The sequence below is a fragment of the Sciurus vulgaris genome, assembly GCF_902686455.1.
Source record: "Sciurus vulgaris genome assembly, contig: HiC_scaffold_570_arrow_ctg1, whole genome shotgun sequence".
Lineage (NCBI taxonomy): Eukaryota > Metazoa > Chordata > Mammalia > Rodentia > Sciuridae > Sciurus > Sciurus vulgaris.
This window is the reverse complement of record NW_027632454.1, coordinates 4,436,689-4,454,410: the sequence shown is the minus strand read 5'-3', so window position 1 is coordinate 4,454,410 and position 17,722 is coordinate 4,436,689. Positions and strand designations below refer to the sequence as shown.

Sequence of the window (17,722 nt, the reverse complement as noted above, 5' to 3'; positions counted from 1 at the left end):
TCAAGCCAAAACTAGTCAGAAGGGATAAAGAAGGACATTACATACTGCTTAAGGGAAGCATCAATCAGCAAGACATAACAAGCATAAATATCTATGCCCCAAACATTGGCTCATCCATGTACGTCAAACAAATCCTTGTCAATTCCAGAAATCAAATAGACCACAACACAATAATACTAGGTGATTTTAACACACCTCTCTCACCCCTGGATAGATCGTAAAACAAAAATTGAATAAAGAAATCATAGATCTCAATAACACAATCAACAATTTAGACGTAACTGACTAATATAGAATATACCATCTAACAAAGAACGAATACACTTTCTTCTTAGCAGCACATGGATCCTTCTCTAAAATAGACCATGTTTTATGCCACAAAGCTACTGTTAGCAAATACAAGATGATAGAGATACTACCTTGTAATCTATCAGATCATAATGGACTGAAATTAGAAATAAATGACAGAATAAAAAAACAGAAATTTCTCCAATAGTTGGAGATGAAATAATACACTATTATATGATGAATGGATAACAGAAAACATCAGGAGGGAAATTAAAAAAATTCTTAGAAGTAAATTAGAACAAACACACATCATATCAAAATCTCTGGGACACTATGAAAGCAGTACTTAGAGGAAGATTTATTTCATGGGGCGCATTCAACAAAAGAAGTAAAAATCAACAAATAAGTGTCTTAACATTACAGCTCAAAGCCCTAGAAAAAGAAGAGCAGACAAACACCAAAAGTAGTAGAAGACAGGAAATAGTTAAAATCAGAGCCGAAATCAACGAAACTGAAACAAAAGAAAAAATCGGATAAATTAACAAAATAAATAGTTGGTTCTTTGAAAAAATAAACAAAATTAATAAACCCTTAGCCACACTAACAAAGAGAAAGAGGGAGAAAACTCAAATTACTAAAATACAGAATGAACAAGGAAATATCACAACAGACACGAGTGAAATACAAAATATAATTAGAAGCTATTGTGAAAATCTATACTTCAACAAAACAGAAAACGTCGAAGACATCAACAAGTTTCTAGAGACATATGAATTACCTAAACTGAACGAGGAAGACATGCACAACTTAAATAAATCAATTTCGAGCATGAATTGGAAGAGGTCATCAAAAGCCTACCAGCAAAGAAAAATTCAGGACCAGATGGGTTCTCAGCCAAGTTCTACAAAACCTTTAAAGAAGACCTCATTCCAGTACTCCTCAAAGTATTCCATGAAATAGAAGAGGAGGGAATCCTCTCAAACTCATTCTATGAATCCAATATCACCCTTATACCTAAATCAGGCAGAGACACATCGAGGAAAGAAAATTTCAGACCAATATCCTTAATGAACATTGGCGCAAAATTTCTCAACAAAATTTTAGCAAATTGCATACAAAAATATATTAAAAAGATAGTGCACCACGATCAAGTGGGTTTTATCCCAGGGATGCAAGGTTGGTTCAACATCCAGAAATCAATAAATGTCATTCACCATATCAACAGACTAAAAGTTAAGAATCACATGAATATTTCAATAGATGCAGAAAAAGCACTCGATAAAATACAGCATCCCTTCATGCTCAAAACACTAGAAAAAATTGGGGTAGTAGGATCATTCCTTAACATTGTGAAGGGCATCTACACTAAGCCCATGGCCAATATCATTCTAAATGGTGAAATACTGAAAGCATTCGCCCTAAAAACTGGAAAAAGGCAGGGATGCCCTCTTTCATCACTTCTATTCAACATTGTTCTGGAGACTCTAGCCAGAGTAATTAGACAAACCAAAGAAATTAAAGGGATATGAATTGGAAAAGAGGAACTCAAACTATCCCTGTTCGCTGATGACATGATTATATATTTAGAGGAACCTGGAAATTCCACCAGAAAACTCTTAGAACTCATAAGTGAATTCAGTAAAGTAGCAGGTTACAAGATCAATACTCATGAATCCAATGCATTTTTATATGTAAGTGATGAGTCTTCAGAAAGAGAAATTAGGAAAACTACCCCATTCACAATAGCATCAAAAAGAAATAAAATACTTGGAAATCAATCTCACAAAAGAGGTAAAAGACATCTACAATGAAAACTACAGAACACTAAAGAAATAAATTAAAGAAAACCTTAGAAGATGGAAAGATCTGCCATGTTCATGGATAGGAAGAATTAATATTGTCAAAATGGCAATACTACCAAAAGTGCTATATAGATTCAATGCAATTCCAATTAAAATCCCAATGATGTACCCTACAGAAATGGAGCAAGCAATTATGAAATTCATCTGGAAGAATATGAAACCCAGAATAGCTAAAACAATCTTCAGTAGAAAGAGCGAAGCGAGGGGTATCACAATACCAGATCTTCAACTCTATTACAAAGCAATAGTCACAAAGACAGCATGGTACTGGTACCAAAATAGATAGGTAGATCAACGGTACTGAATAGAGGACACGGATACAAACCCAAATAAATACAATTTTCTCATACTAGACAAAGGGGCCAAAAATATGCAATGGAGAAAAGATAGCCTCTTCAACAAATGGTGCTGGGAAAACTGGAAAACCATATGCAACAGAATGAAATTAAACCCCTATCTATCACCCTGCACAAAACTCAACTCACAATGGATCAAGGACCTCAGAATCAGACCAGAGACACTGCACCTTATAGAAGAAAAAGTAGGTCCAAACCTTCAACTTGTTGGCTTAGGAGCAGACTTCCTTAACAGGACCCCATCACGCAAGAAATAAAAGCAAGAATCAACAACTGGGATAGATTCAAACTGAAATGCTTTCTCTCAGCAACTGAAACTATCAGTAATGTGAAGAGAGAGCCTACAGAGTGGGAGAATATCTTTGCCACTCATACTTCAGATAGAGCACTAATATCCCGAATCTATAAAGAACTCAAAAAACTCTACACCAAGAATACAAATAATCCAATCAACAAATGGGCTAAGGAAATGAACAGATACTTCACAGAAGAAGATGTACAAGCAATCAACAGATATATGAAAAAATGTTCAACATCTCTAGTAATAAGAGAAATGCAAATCAAAACTACCCTAAGATTTCATCTCACCCCAATTAGAATGGCGATTATCAGGAACACAAGCAACAATAAGTGTTGGCGAGGATGTGGGGAAAAAGGTACACTCATACATTGCTGGTGGGGTTGTAAATTAGTGCAGCCACTGTGGAAAACAGTATGGAGATTCCTCAGAAAGCTTGAAATGGAACAACCATTTGACCCAGCTCTCCCACTCCTGGCCTATACCCAAAGGACTTAAAATCAGCATACTACAGAGATACAGCCACATCAATGTTCATAGCTGCTCAATTCACCATAGCTAGAGTTTGGAACCAACCTAGATGCCTTTCAGTTGATGAATGGATAAAGAAACTGTGGCATATATACACAATGGAATATTACTCTGCCATGAAGAATGATAAAATTATGGCATTTGCAGGCAAATGGATGAAATTGGAGTATATCATGCTAAGTGAGATAAGCCAATCTCAAAAACTAAAGGAGGAATGATCTTGCTGATAAGCGGATGAGGACATATAATGGGGGATAGGAGGGGTTAGTGTTAGGGCTAGGGTTAGGTTTAGGATTAGGGATAAGGAGGGTGGTAAGAATGCAGGAAAGAAGGACTGTATAGAGGGAAAAGAGGGGTGGGGCGTTGGGGGGGAAAGGAAAAATAACAGAATGAATTAAACAACATTCCCTATATAAATTTATGATTTTTAATAAAAAAATGGAAATAAATTAAGTAGCTTTTACATTTGAAACCCTATTGTAGCTGCTCCAGAAAATATTCAAATATATTTATTAACTTTGAAAGTCTCATTAAAAATTGTAAGTTATAAAGTGAATAGTTACATAACTAAGAAAATAACTTTTAAAATTTAGGATGTCACAATGTGACATAAGGGCCTGGATACTTTTAGACACTATGATACAAAAAACTATGAAACTAACATCATCATATGATTATTGAGTGTCTCTGCTTCTAGAACTGGTTATTATTTTGCAGAAGACATCTATCTGCAATTAAATGAAGAGTTTTAAATATACTGTTTATGGAAAGAGCCAGAAAGTATGGTCAAGTCCTTTATAAATGCAAATATTTAATAATTTTATTGTATTTTCATACCTTTATTTATTTACTTAGTTTTATGTTATGGTGAAGAATGAACCCAGTGCCTCACACAGACTAGGCAAGTGCTGTACAATTGAGATACACCTGCAGCCCCTAATCCATAAATTAATATACATACACTAATTTTCTATGTTTCCATAATTTCTAATATTATTGTAATGTAAAAATGGGTCCATGAATAGAAATAATGAAAAAGTTCTCCTGGAAATATATGGTAGTAAAATATAAAGAGTCAAAAAAAAAAAAAAAAAAAACTGCAAGCAATGTCCTTTACTTATTTCAAATTAAAGGCATGAGGGAAATTCCATGATTCTACAAAAAATAACTTGAGCATGAATGTTGAAAATCATGTAAGTATGATTTAATTTTCACACTAATGTAAACCTAACAAAAAAATCCTTGACCAAAAATGTATTTCTTCTGCAATGAGAAATTTTTTCCTAATACTGTTTTACTGTCATATGTATTTTCCAGTCCAGTTTCCTCCAGTCCCCCTATGCTAAAATACTCAATGTAACACTGGCATTTATATATGTTAAAAAATATCAATGTAATTCTCTTAAATTTTTTTTCTGAGCCAATTTGCAAAAAATATATCAGGGAAACCATTGCTAAGTTTCAAGTATTAACATCTCAAAACTCAGTATTAAGAGAAAGAAAATTAATTCCACAAAAGATCACTTTAACTTTAAATGAGATTCATAGTAGAGCTCATCCAATGTAAAACAGGCACCATCAGGATCAGTTTCAGTGGGACAACTTTAGAGCAAAAATGTATAATAAAGTGGGTAGGTAGCTTTTTCTCAAAAAAACTCATAAAAATTAGGATTCACCTATATGAAATGCTATTTCTTGACTGATTTGATTAAAACATAAGCTGTTTTATAAAACTCTGCCTCAAGTTTTTCAAACTATAAAATAGTCAATGAACATACCCATTTTGTTGGTAGACCTTCAAATAATTAATTTATTTCTCTGTGTGTGGTGCTGAGAATCTAAATCAGTGCCTCACATGTCAGACAAGTGCTCTACACTGAGCCACAACCCAGCCCCTCAATGAACACACTCTTAATTCCATTTCAGAATGACAGTCACTATATTGGCAGAACTTGAGAACAGTTTATTCTCAGAAACTGACTGTCTTGAAGGCTGGACTTGAAATCTAATTAATAGCTATCACAATATTTTCTTTTTGCCTGAATTGGAACAGACCTTTGATAACCCAAGACAAGGTAGCAAGATGCAGACTGCCCTCTTTCTTAGTTATCGATGGATCAAAGACTAAATATGCTGGCTTAAAAATTGTGGTACTGGTTCTTCAGCATGTGTATCACCTACAAAAAAATACCCCATTTTGCAGGTTGTTGTGATGCATGCCTGTAATCCCAGCAGTTTGGGAATTTGAGGCAGGAGAATTTTAAGTTCAAAGCCAGCCTCAACAAACTAGTGAGGCCCTCTACAACTTGACAACACCCTGTCTCAAAACAGAACCTAAATCAAAGTGGCTTGGGATAAGTCTCAGTGGTTAAGCATCCCTGGGTTTAGTTGCCAGTACAAGAAAAAAATGAAAAACAGAAACAAAAATAACAGCAGAAGCAAGGTACTCAGGAACTCAGGGGACTCTGTCTCTAAATAAAATATAAAATAAGACTGGGGATGTGGCTCAGTGGGTGAGTGCAACTGAGTTCAATCCCCAGGACCCATCAAAATAGAAAAATAAATAAATAAACCTATTGCTTCCCTTTACACCCACAAACAGTATACTGAGTTTCATAAAAAAAAAAAAAAAAAAAAAAAAAACCTCAAAAAATTTAAACACTGAATGTTCAAGAATATGTTGTTATTGAGAATACTATTGTCAGGCACACTGAAATATTATAAATCATAAAATATCTTTTTACCTCTGTAGTCTCACTTTATTCAGATCCAGATGAACTAGCAATCACTTACATTTACAGGCAATCAGGTACTCAAGAGAAAGATTGCTACAAAATCAGAACACTGGTAATTGTGCCTGTGTTTCACTAAATATAATTGAAATATCATTCTTCCTCTTAGATCCAACTCCCCAGTCTCTCATTTTCAGGACTCAGTGGCACTCCCCATCTTTTAAATCTACATCCAGTGAAGATGCAGATTCCTGACAAAAGGATACACTCAAAGGACCAAGAGTCAGAGCTCTTTCTGTTTTTGTTTTGCATTCTTGAAAATAAGGAAAGTGGGATCTCAATCACAGGCCTTAACATAAACATACTACCAACTACTGAAGTGAAGCTATTTGATGACTTGCTCATCAGTTATCTCTATGAACTACCATGATCTATCACACATATATATGTGAAGGACATCAGTGAGTTGGGAAAAGGACACTTGGGCACTTGCTAGAGGCCATAGACCCATGTATTCAACAGATTCTAGTCCCCAGTGTTTTAGTCTCTAAGCCATTCTCACATCTCTGTAAAATATGGAAACTTTTCCCAGTGTCTCAAATTATTTTAGTATCTTTCAACAGAACCTTGAATTTTGTCACCTATTCCAATTAAACAAACAAGAGTATAATGGGACTATCAGAACTTCCTTCAAATTCTATTTTAATATGCCTCTCTAGAGAGCATGCCATACTCTATGTCCTGAATATGTGTTTTGTGTTAATCAAACTGGTCATAAACCCCAAGGTTTTGATATATTTTATATATCCCTTATTTCTACCTAATGCAGTGATGTTCCTACTCAGTCTTGCCCTTCTCTTGGTTAGTTTCACTCTGATACTCTACCACTTGCCTCACTTAGTAATCCCATTCTTATCCACTTCAGTTGCTATCCAGAGTCACTCCTACTCTGTTATGTCTGTTGTAAACATTCACTACACAGTGATAATTAGGAAAAGCACTGAGTTTAGAACTAAAGAGCCTCATTTCAAATCTCATAGCTACCGCTTTCAATACTCAGAAAAGTCCCTTTAATATCTATAAGTTCAGGTTCACCATCGTGACCATCATTTGGCCAGTGTGTCAAACACATATTGAAGGATGAGTAAGTACATTAATTAGCTGCTAAAATTTCTTCTAATTCTGAAGTTCACTGAGTTTTTGATTCTGTCAATAGATAAAAAGAATATTCAATTGAGAGAATAAAAAATAAACAGCAAGAGAGCACAACAAAAAGTAAAAATAAAAACTCAAGAAAAGATTTTAATCATAGAAAAAGAAAAAAATATTATAAAGGAAAAATTTCTTCATAAGACTAAATATGAATAGTAACCTGAAGATAAATGTAATTCTTGATTTATAAAACAGCTTTATAAAAACAGAACTACATGAGGGTAGGGTATTGAAGGAAACCAAACAGGAAAATCATGAAGTAGAGATATCTATACAGAGGGTTAATATATCTAATATAATATAGTCTACACAAATGTATTCTTGACTTCAAGTAAAATAAGTCCTCTACAGAACTAGCCTGATCTTGTTTATGAAGAAAACATGTGACCACAACTCTGTGAGATTTTTCCTAAAACTCTATAAGCAGGACGCTCAGATAAATAATGAATCAGAATTAACATACAACTGATTTTGCCTTTCTGAATTGATGATATAGACCTGCATCTTTATTCTAGTTCTGCACTGGTATCAACCTATACAGTGGAAGAATACAATGGAGTTTTCAGTCAGGCAAGCTTACAGTCTAACTGCAGGCCTGGCACTTATTAATTATGGGAACATGGGACAAAGAGTCAACTTCTACTAATGATAGCTGCTTTATTAGTAAATAATGGGTTATAATAGCACAAGCACATTCAAAGTCATCATGATGACTTTAATAAACACGTGTTAGGAACAATTGTCTATCCCAGACTGGAACACTCAAAACATTGTTATTCCTTTTATCTACATTCTCTAATCAGTTACCATAGTATTTTGTAAAATATATAAAATTCTACATGTTTAAAGGGTCACTTGTAGAATTTTCAACCACTATTAAAGAAGAGAATAAAATGTTTATTTAATCAACAATAGAAAATATGTAACATTATATATGTACAACTGTGATTCTTTGCTTATTTTCAAGAATAATAAACAAAAACAGAAAGAGCTATGACTCTTGGTCCTTTGTATTTCTCTGGGCCCCTATATGAAGATTTTTCTATAATAGATACTAATTATATTTCTGAGAGGCAATTGATGAATTAAGAATTAATATGTCACATACTTTGTACTTTTCAAATGCAAGGAAGAAATGTAAGATTTATCCAAAATTTGATACTTGAAAGTAAACAGTTGGTCCCATGACTATAATTTTAACTAAAAGTAGCAAGATGGACAGAAAACTATATTATTAGCAGATTCAGGAGCATGAAGAAAGTGTCAAATAGCATAATTTTTCTTGACTAATTGTAGTAGGCACAATTATCAGAGAATATACTTTTGTTGTTATGACAAACAACAGCTCCAGATAGAGGAAACACAACATAATAATTTGGAAATACTTTTCTTATTTATACAAAAAAATGTAATATTTCAGGGACTAAAATTAAATTAAAATAAAATTTCTTTAGATTATATCATTTCAGATTACACATTTTCTACAATTAGTTGCATAAATAATCATGAATTCTAGACTATTAAGAACAATATGAATGTAACTTATATATGTGTATATACATATTTTTTTAACTGCTCCTTTTCCATCAGAACATTTTTAATCCTATTTATTTATTTTTACATCAGGAACTGAACCCAGGGGAGCTGAACCCCTGAAAGATATCCCAGTCCTTTTTTAATTTTTGAGGTAGTGTCTTGCTGAGTTGCTTAGGGTCTCAATAAGTTTCTGAGGCTTTAAACTTGCAATCCTCCTGCCTCAGCCTCCTGAGCTGCCAAGATTACAGGATTGCTGAAACTGCACCAGCATACTCCTATTTTTTGATAGAAGCCATGTACACCAAGAAAAACTCACTTTCAGAAATCTTATCTGGGTTGATATTTACAGAATTTTCATGTTCTGCTTTCATATATTGAATTCCCTATGACTTTGTATGAAAAATTAATAAAATTAGAATTTCAACATTAATATGCAAAACAAAAACCATATTCAATACATAAAATGTTTTAGACAACATAGATATAAAATCAGGCTTTAAAATATGCAGTTCAAATTTGTAAGTCCAGACATTTTGTTAACTTGACAATTATTTGTAAATTGTTTTATTTTCTTTTGTTTTTGAAATGGTATTTCAAAATGATGCCTGGGCTGCTCTGGAATTCCTGATCTCAAGCAATTCTTATGCCTCAGTCTCCCAAATAGCTGGGGTGAACACACACATGCCACTGCACCCATAAGCTTATATTAAGATAAAAGAAAGTAAGATGTAATGATCATGCATTGAGGGAAATAAAGTAAGTATATTAAATGATGATAGCTTGATCTCAGAAAATGTCATGTCCCTATGAACAATAGTTCTTTCTTCTTGCACAATTAATTTCTCTTAAGATTAAGGACTTCTTCCAAAAAATAAGGGTTGAACCCTAACTTAAAATAATGTTGTAACTTTTAAGTCTAAGTGTGTATTACCATGAATACTCAGGGACTGTAATCAATAAGGGCATTTTGTAGTAAAAGGTAATCATCACCAGACTGCAGAGCAACACAGCAGCAACAGACTTGACAGAAACAAAAGTATTTTAAAAGTCCTCTCCTCTCTCCTTAGGCTTTAAAAAAATCCTGAGGTCCTCAAGAAATTAAAGGATGATGGAAAAGCTAATATTCAGGGGAGAGTATAAAGATTTTTCTGCTCAACTGGGCATTTCAAGATCCCAATAGCTAATTCAGAAAATCAGAGTGTGACATGGTTTATACCCCATGGTCAGGAATTATACTTGGAATGACAGAGATAAGGCTGGGAACCATGATGTTAAAATCTCTAAAACCCTAATATACTGGCTAGTGATGCATTTCCATGGTACAGCAATTCACTGTATAAGGAGATGAGGAAAGAAAAGGAGAGGAGAGGGAAGAAAGGACCCTTGGAGAACTCACACTCATCATCACTTCTAATCTAGACTCTTGGAGGACTGCTGGTTGATGAACTACTCTAATGCACTATTGTTTCATACATAGTTGTACCATGAAATTTCACCTCATGTGTAAAATGCAATAGCTGTTATTATTTTGAGCCTTCAATCAAGGTTGATTAGTATTTTGATGTAAACTTACCCACTATGACCACTAGCAGCAGCATAAGCTAATGTCATCTGTCCAAAGTTATCTGTAGTAGAGATATCAATACCATTCTGGAGAAGCAGTTCAGCTACGTGTTCTGATTCATGTTCCAGAGCAAGCATGAGGGCTGTTCTACAATAACATAGATAACTTCAAATTTAAGTAATTTAATAGAATTATTTGAACAGCTAAGTTATAATATTTTTCCAACTCAACATCTTACTTTACAGATACTAATACACATAAACATCTTGGGAGAGCAAATGTTCAGTTTTGCAAATAACTGCAAAGTCAAAAAGGAAAAAAAAAGAAACTTCTTTCCCAAGGAGGGAGAAGTTATGAACTTAAAATTCTTGAATGAACAATAACTATGATGAAGTCATTTATCAGGACATGGTAAAGATTTCAATTAAGAAAGCTCCATTTCTTTCCTAGTGTGATGTAATGTATTGTAACTCAGTCAGCTAAAGATCAAACAAAACAAATTATTTCCAGATTGTCAATAATAATATAATAATAATAGTGATCAGTAAATATATTTATATTTAGTCATAAGTATTGTCTTCAAGGTGATGCATTACAAAAGCTAGGAAAGAAATCTAGTTGTGAATGAATCTAAGACTTATCTTTTTTTCTCTTTTCCAACTGTCTATATCTTTATTAAAGGAAACATTTATCCCATTAAAACTATTTTCTTCTCCCTGCCCCTTCCAATTAAAAATAAAAATATCATAATATATTAAAAATTTACAGTTTCTGGCAATAGAAATTAATAATCACTTAGGAATAAAGTAACATCAATATTCTAAAAGGAAAGAAATTTAGAACAGTTAATCAACTGACAAAATAATTTTAAATGTTTATTTATGATCAATACATCATTTAAAAAAGAACAATATATCAGAAGTAGAAGTTAAAAATACAAAGAAAGTTTTAAATTTTCAATACTGAATCAAAATATAAAGTAAATGTCCATACTTTGCAAAACTAATAGGAAAATCTTTAGCTAACAAAATTTCACATGACCACAAACCAAATAACAAACATCTGCCAATAATTTTGAATCATATTCAGGCTTATTTATATTACTTAGCTTGAATAATTGATTTTCTATCCTAACTCTGGTTTCTGTTTATATATATCACTCTATTCTAAATAATTGTATTAATATTGTCCTTCCTATTGAGCTAATAATTTTTCCTTGAGTGATTTTTACTATACCACTAAGGTTTTATAAATGAATAAAGTACTGTACCTTCCCTTCAGGTCAACACTATGTATATTTGCTTTCCTCTGAATTAAAGTCTGTACCATCAGCTTTTTTTATACTTATGGCAAGTAAAAGTGGTATAATGCCACTCTGGAAAACAACAAAAACAGGAAATTTGCAAAATTCCACAACTGAACTAAAACTCTTACAAAATGCTGTCTGAACATAAGAATATGATAAATAAGTAAATCAAGGGAAATTTCTTCCTTCTCATTCCACTGAACTTCCATATGTGCTGATCCTTCTCTTTGCAATGCTACTTCTCTGCCTACAGTTGCCACATAAACTCTAGTCATTTCTTGAGAACACAGTTGCATCATTTTTCTCAATAGTCCTATACCCTAAAACATATTAGTAAAGGATTTAAATAATTTATTTAATTAATAAGCCAAATTTTTAACTCTATATCAGGGTTTATCCATCTACATTACCAAGAACATCTACTTTTCCAGAAATACCAAGCCTTATCAGAAAGGTACCCTGGTTTACTGTTAGAGAAATTTTACAAAACTGTGCATTATATATCCTGTATTAGGGACACATCTTTGCCACTGCTTAACAGTTATTTCACATTGATTTTTCATAGCAAACATTTAAATGTGAAGAACTAAACTTGCAGGTATAAGCTTTTCAGTAACATGGAAGTTTCCTCGATGTTACTCAAGTCCTCTTGATTCTCTTCCATTTATGGTGTCAGAATCCCAGATATCAGCAGCACAACCTAGGATCATGGTGGTGAGGCTGTGCTACCGAGACAGGCCGCTACAGCTACTGCTCTTCTTACCTCAGAAGCACAGGATTTACTTCCCCACAGCTGGGCATGTGGCCATGTATGGGGTCTTACTAAATTGCTGAGGATCTCATTAAATGACTGAGTCTGGACCGAAGCTAATCCTCCTGCTTCAGCCTCCCAAGAACCTCAGTGACCTCTGCCAAAGTGTCTGTGAATGGTGTTCACCTGCATTATCAGCATACCGGAGAGGGCGAGCATGCAGTCCTACTGCTTCCTGGGATGTTGGGAAGTGGAGAGATTGATTTTGTACCCCAGCTTAAGAACCTAAGTAAGAAGCTTTTCACTGTGGTGGCCTGGGATCCTTGAGGATATGGACATTCCAGATACCCAGATATAGACTTCTCAGTGGACTTTTTTGAAAGGGATGCAAAAGATGCTGTTGATTTGATGAAGATGCTGAAGTTCAAGAAGGTCTCCCTGCTTGGATGGAGTGACGGTGGCATAACTGCACTCTTTGCTGCTGTGAAATATCCATCCTATATCAATAAGATGGTGATTTGGGGAGCTAATACCTATGTTACTGAAGAAGATGAAAGAATTTATCAGGGTATCTGGGATGTTTCTAAATGGAGTGAATAAACAAGGAAGCCTCTAGAAGCCCAGTATGGATAAGACTACCTGGCCAAAACCTGTGAAAAGTGGGTGGATGGCATAGGACAGTTTAAACATCTACCAGATGGTAATATCTTTTGGCACTTGCTACCCCTGGTTCAGTGTCCCACCCTAATTGTGCACAGGGAGAAGGATCCTCTTGTCCCACGTTTTCATGCTGACTTCATACACAAGCATGTGAAAGGGTCACAGTTACATCTTATGCCAGAAGGCAAACACAACCTGCATTTACATTTTGCTAATGAATTCAACAAGTTAGCAGAAGACTTTCTGCAATGAAAATGCCCCTATGAATTTTTGTGTCATAGTGGTTCCTTAGCATCCCACTTCATCATGTCACTGCCTGTTAGTTACCATGATGCCCTGAAGCTCAGAAACTCCCTGCTTTACATCATAGCTCAGTTCACCTGCCTTCCCAGGCTCTCTACCCTCTGAACAATGTGATTCTTAGCAAACAGGAATAATGACTATGGGCAGCAGTATCTAGCTTTAATAGTTACAGAGATGAAATATTAATTTTGAACATAAATTTGTGAGTTTCTGTCATTGTCTTAAAAGTAAATCCCTGCCATATTTTATTTTCAAATAAACTTTAAGTGAAAAAAAAGAAAAGAATCCCAGATATCAGTATCAGACACTTGTGCTCCAAATGATTCACAAAGAAATGGGGCTCTGAACTGAAAAGATAACACTAAGTAAACTCTTTCTTTTCCTTAATTTGTTCCTGTGTTTTCTGTTATTATTAGATGGAAGATATTTACCTTAAAAGTTAGAAAGCTGAATACAAAAATATATTCTATCCGGAGGATGGGTACTCCACCAGTAAGGTATAAATATAGAGCATACATAACTCAGAAAACTTCATGCACCCCCAAAACAACCTAACAAATAAATGGGTAAAAATACTGAGAAGAAATTTTTTAAAAGATGAAACACAAATGGACAACGACCATACAAAAAATGTTCAACATCTCTAGCAATCAGGGAAATGATACAATAAGATTTAAGATTACTCCAGTTGGAATGGTAATGATCAAGAATACAATGATAAATGCTGACAAGAATGTGAAGAGAAAGGAAACTTGTGCATTGCTGGAAGCACTGTAGACTAGTACAATCATTCTGGAAAGCAGTTTGAAGATTCCTCATAAAACTAGAGAAGGAACCACAATATCCCACTCCTATTTACTTTTGTAAAATGACAAAAATCAGCATACTACAGTGATACAGCTCCTTCAATCTTTATAGTAGTCCAATTCATAAGAATTGCATTATAAAATCAATCCAGGAAGTTTTCTCATGCTTTTTTCTTCTCCTCTCCTCACTTTCATGCTTCTCTCTCTCCTCCTTGCTTTCATGCTGTCTCCTCACTTTTCACACTCTCTCTTTCTCTCTTTCTTTCATTTTTTCTCTTACACTTCAGGGAGACACTCTGTTTGCTTAATAAACCCTCTTATGTAAATAATAATAATAATAAATAAATAAATAAAATAAAATCAATCCAGGTGCCCATCAATGGATGAAAGGATTGAGAACTTTTTGTATATATACACAATGTCATTCTACTTACCATATAGAAGAATTAATCTATGTCAACTGCTAGTGAATTGGTGGAAATGGAGAATATCATGTTAAATGAAAAAAGTCAAACTGAGAATCTCAAAGGTCAAATGTATTCTCTCCTAAGTGGAAGCTAGAGTAAAATAAAGGAAAGGAGGAGAAAAGGACATAATTATGAGAAGATATAGGGAAGATCATGGTGTAGAAGAATATTGAGGGGCCAACTGGAAGGACTGAAAAGAAAAGGCAATGGAGAATGAACTCTTCAAAAATGATGGCATGTGCATGCAAAAATATACCACAGGGAATTTCACTGTTATTTATAAGTAAAAAGAATCAATAAAAGCTAAACAAATACACAAGGGAAAGGATGCCTATCAGAGAAGAGGAACGAGATCAATGGAGGGGAGGAGGGACAGAGGGAAAGAAGGCAGGAAAGGGATTGAACCATGAACTAAAATCAAATTCCATGCATGTGTAATTTTGTTGGGATAAACCTGACAACACTACTATGTACAACAATGACTACCTATATATTATGTACTCAACTCCTATGTCTACTATTAATATCAAATAAAAATAAGGCTATGAAATTTGTCCTCAGTCTTAATGCAATTCTAAGACTCTAAAACACATCTACTTTTCAAAATTCTTTTACTCCGATGCCATTTTAGTTGCTACTTAATGTGATTTAGAAATTTAGGCAAAACATAATTCAGAAATTGTACATATCAATGAGCTTAATACTGATCAATATTGATGAACTATTGTTTGCATAATTAAAGACACTTAATTATTTTCATTTTTAATGGACAAAGCTAAGGAGAAAGAGAAGGTGTTGCTTGAAATGGGCATATTTTTAAAATTTCTATAAATGTATAACTTAACAAGGCTTAAACTATTAACAATGGGAATATAATATTTATAGTTAATATGAGAAAAATGTTTTTTTAAATGCTAATTTATAAGACTTGGTAGACAGCAGAGTAGAGAAAGCTGCATTTCAAGCTGTAAGAACAAAGCAGTGGGTGTGAAGCTTCTTAGCCTAGATGGGTGAAGGAGAGATTTTGCCAAAATTAAATACTGAACACTGAAACTGGAAGGCTCAGAAATTTGAGTATGAGACTCAGAATAAAAACACCAGAGCCCACCACCGGTGTCTGCTGGAGTGGATTTGGCACAGCTTTGTGGATTTACAAGGGTGAGCAGAGGAGGCTAAATTACAACCTGCATCTTGGAATGTCTTGGTACGGAGAAACCCAATATCAAAAACACTGTCTAAACTTACACAACTCAGAGACTGCACTATATATTGGTGCATAAAAACCATACTTTGGTGTTTAAAAATCAAGCTGTGTCTGAACTGGCCATGAAGAGCTGAGGTACAGCCACTTGGGGATAAGTGTGCCACTATGGCATATGCAGGACCTGTGACATCAGTAAACACATATTATGCATATGCACACACACACACATACACACACACATAAATGCACAGCTGCAGTATCATAGAGGGTGACTATTAAGGGGCCTAGGCTGTGCATGACAGAACATGAGAGAAATGGACAGAGTAGACTGTACATAGGGAAATTCAAGCTAAAAAGGAAATGGGGGGCTCTACTCCTTTCTCCTTTGTGTTTGGCAGTGCAAAGATCATTTGAAAGGGGCCAACAGCATGAACAGGTGAGGGTGAATTCACTCAAGGCTTAAATCCAGAGGGACTTGCCCATGGGCTGCAGTGAGTGGAGAATCAGCCCCATGAACCATCACTTGGATTTCTGAGTACAAGTTCCACTGAATTGACTGGCTACTGTATAGCCCAGGAGCAGTTCAATTAATTCTCTCCAAAGAAGGTCCCATCCAGCAAATCCTGATTAGACTTGAAGCCAATTAGATCTCACAGCCAGTTGCTGGAATATCCCTTAAATAAGCTGCAGAAGAGGTAGACTGGGAGCGCATCCAACTGGTCCTAATGGATTATAAGCCAACTGACATTAAGCCCTAACACATTCCACTGCATGCAGGAGAGAAGAAAATCTGTCTTAAATAAAACAGCTTCAGTATTAGAACACATCAAATGGTAACACAAAAACAGGAAGGGGTTAACCCCTCCTTCCCTTGCTCTAACAGTACATAACTCAAGAAAAACTGAAAAGAAATACTATTGGAAATAGAAAAGGACCACCCATTCCAGTCAAATATTTAACCACCTCAGTGGAGTTTTCATTTGTCTCTTAAGATTTTGGATATTTTAACCTTTTTGTTATGTCTTATTACTTTTTATTCTGTTCATGTGTGTGGGTGCCTCTGAGTTCCAGCTGTGCTGATTGGTTCAGAAACATACATAAATACATGTATTTGTCTCTTTTCTTTCATATATAAGTAATGTAACATAATTATTTGCTTTTAGCATTTCTTGTAAGGGATCAGCTTTTTGGAATGTATATCATGGTTTATTTTGTATTATTTTTGTTATTTTTCAACACTCAATCTCTTTTTTTTTAAATTTAGTTGTAGATGTACAAAATATCTCTATTTAATTTGTTCTTATTTGGTGCTGAGGATCGAACCCAGTGCCTCACATGTGCTAGGCAAGTGCTCCACCACTGAGCATCAATCCCAGCCCTCTCATTCTCTCTTATCTTCTAGTAAAAAATTCTATTGTTCTCTTTCCCTTTTGCCCAAAACCTTGTTTCTTTGATATTTCTCACTCTTTTATGAACATTACCTACCACATATCTTCTGTGTTCTCTGTCCACTTTCTTATAAATCTTAAAAAACATTCTGAGACACATTCTTTTTCCCTAATTAACTGTATTTTTACATTGTAACTCCTGCCCCCACCATTAATGCTACTACAACCATTACTGTTGTTGGTGATATGGCTGACACCTGCTATTGGCTTTAAAGCTACAGGTAGTTCATGGTTACTGGTTTTAATTTTAACAATTACTGAATTCACTCTTCTACTTTATTAGTACCAACTAATGTTTAAGACATCAGCGTAGGATCTGGGAATTTATATTAACTCTCTTGTATGTCTGCAACAGTAATCACTATTGTCTATTGCACCCATATTCCATGATGTGCTGG

At 34.5% G+C, this 17,722-nt stretch overlaps 1 pseudogene across 1 annotated transcript; it reads left to right on the top strand.

Annotated features, from left to right (window-relative positions):
• Positions 1-12,464: 12,464 nt before the first annotated feature.
• Positions 12,465-13,669, top strand: LOC306652746 (valacyclovir hydrolase-like; annotated as a pseudogene). Its single transcript has 2 exons — positions 12,465-12,683; positions 12,851-13,669. The product of its transcript is annotated as a valacyclovir hydrolase-like (transcript).
• The last annotated feature ends 4,053 nt before the right edge of the window (positions 13,670-17,722 follow it).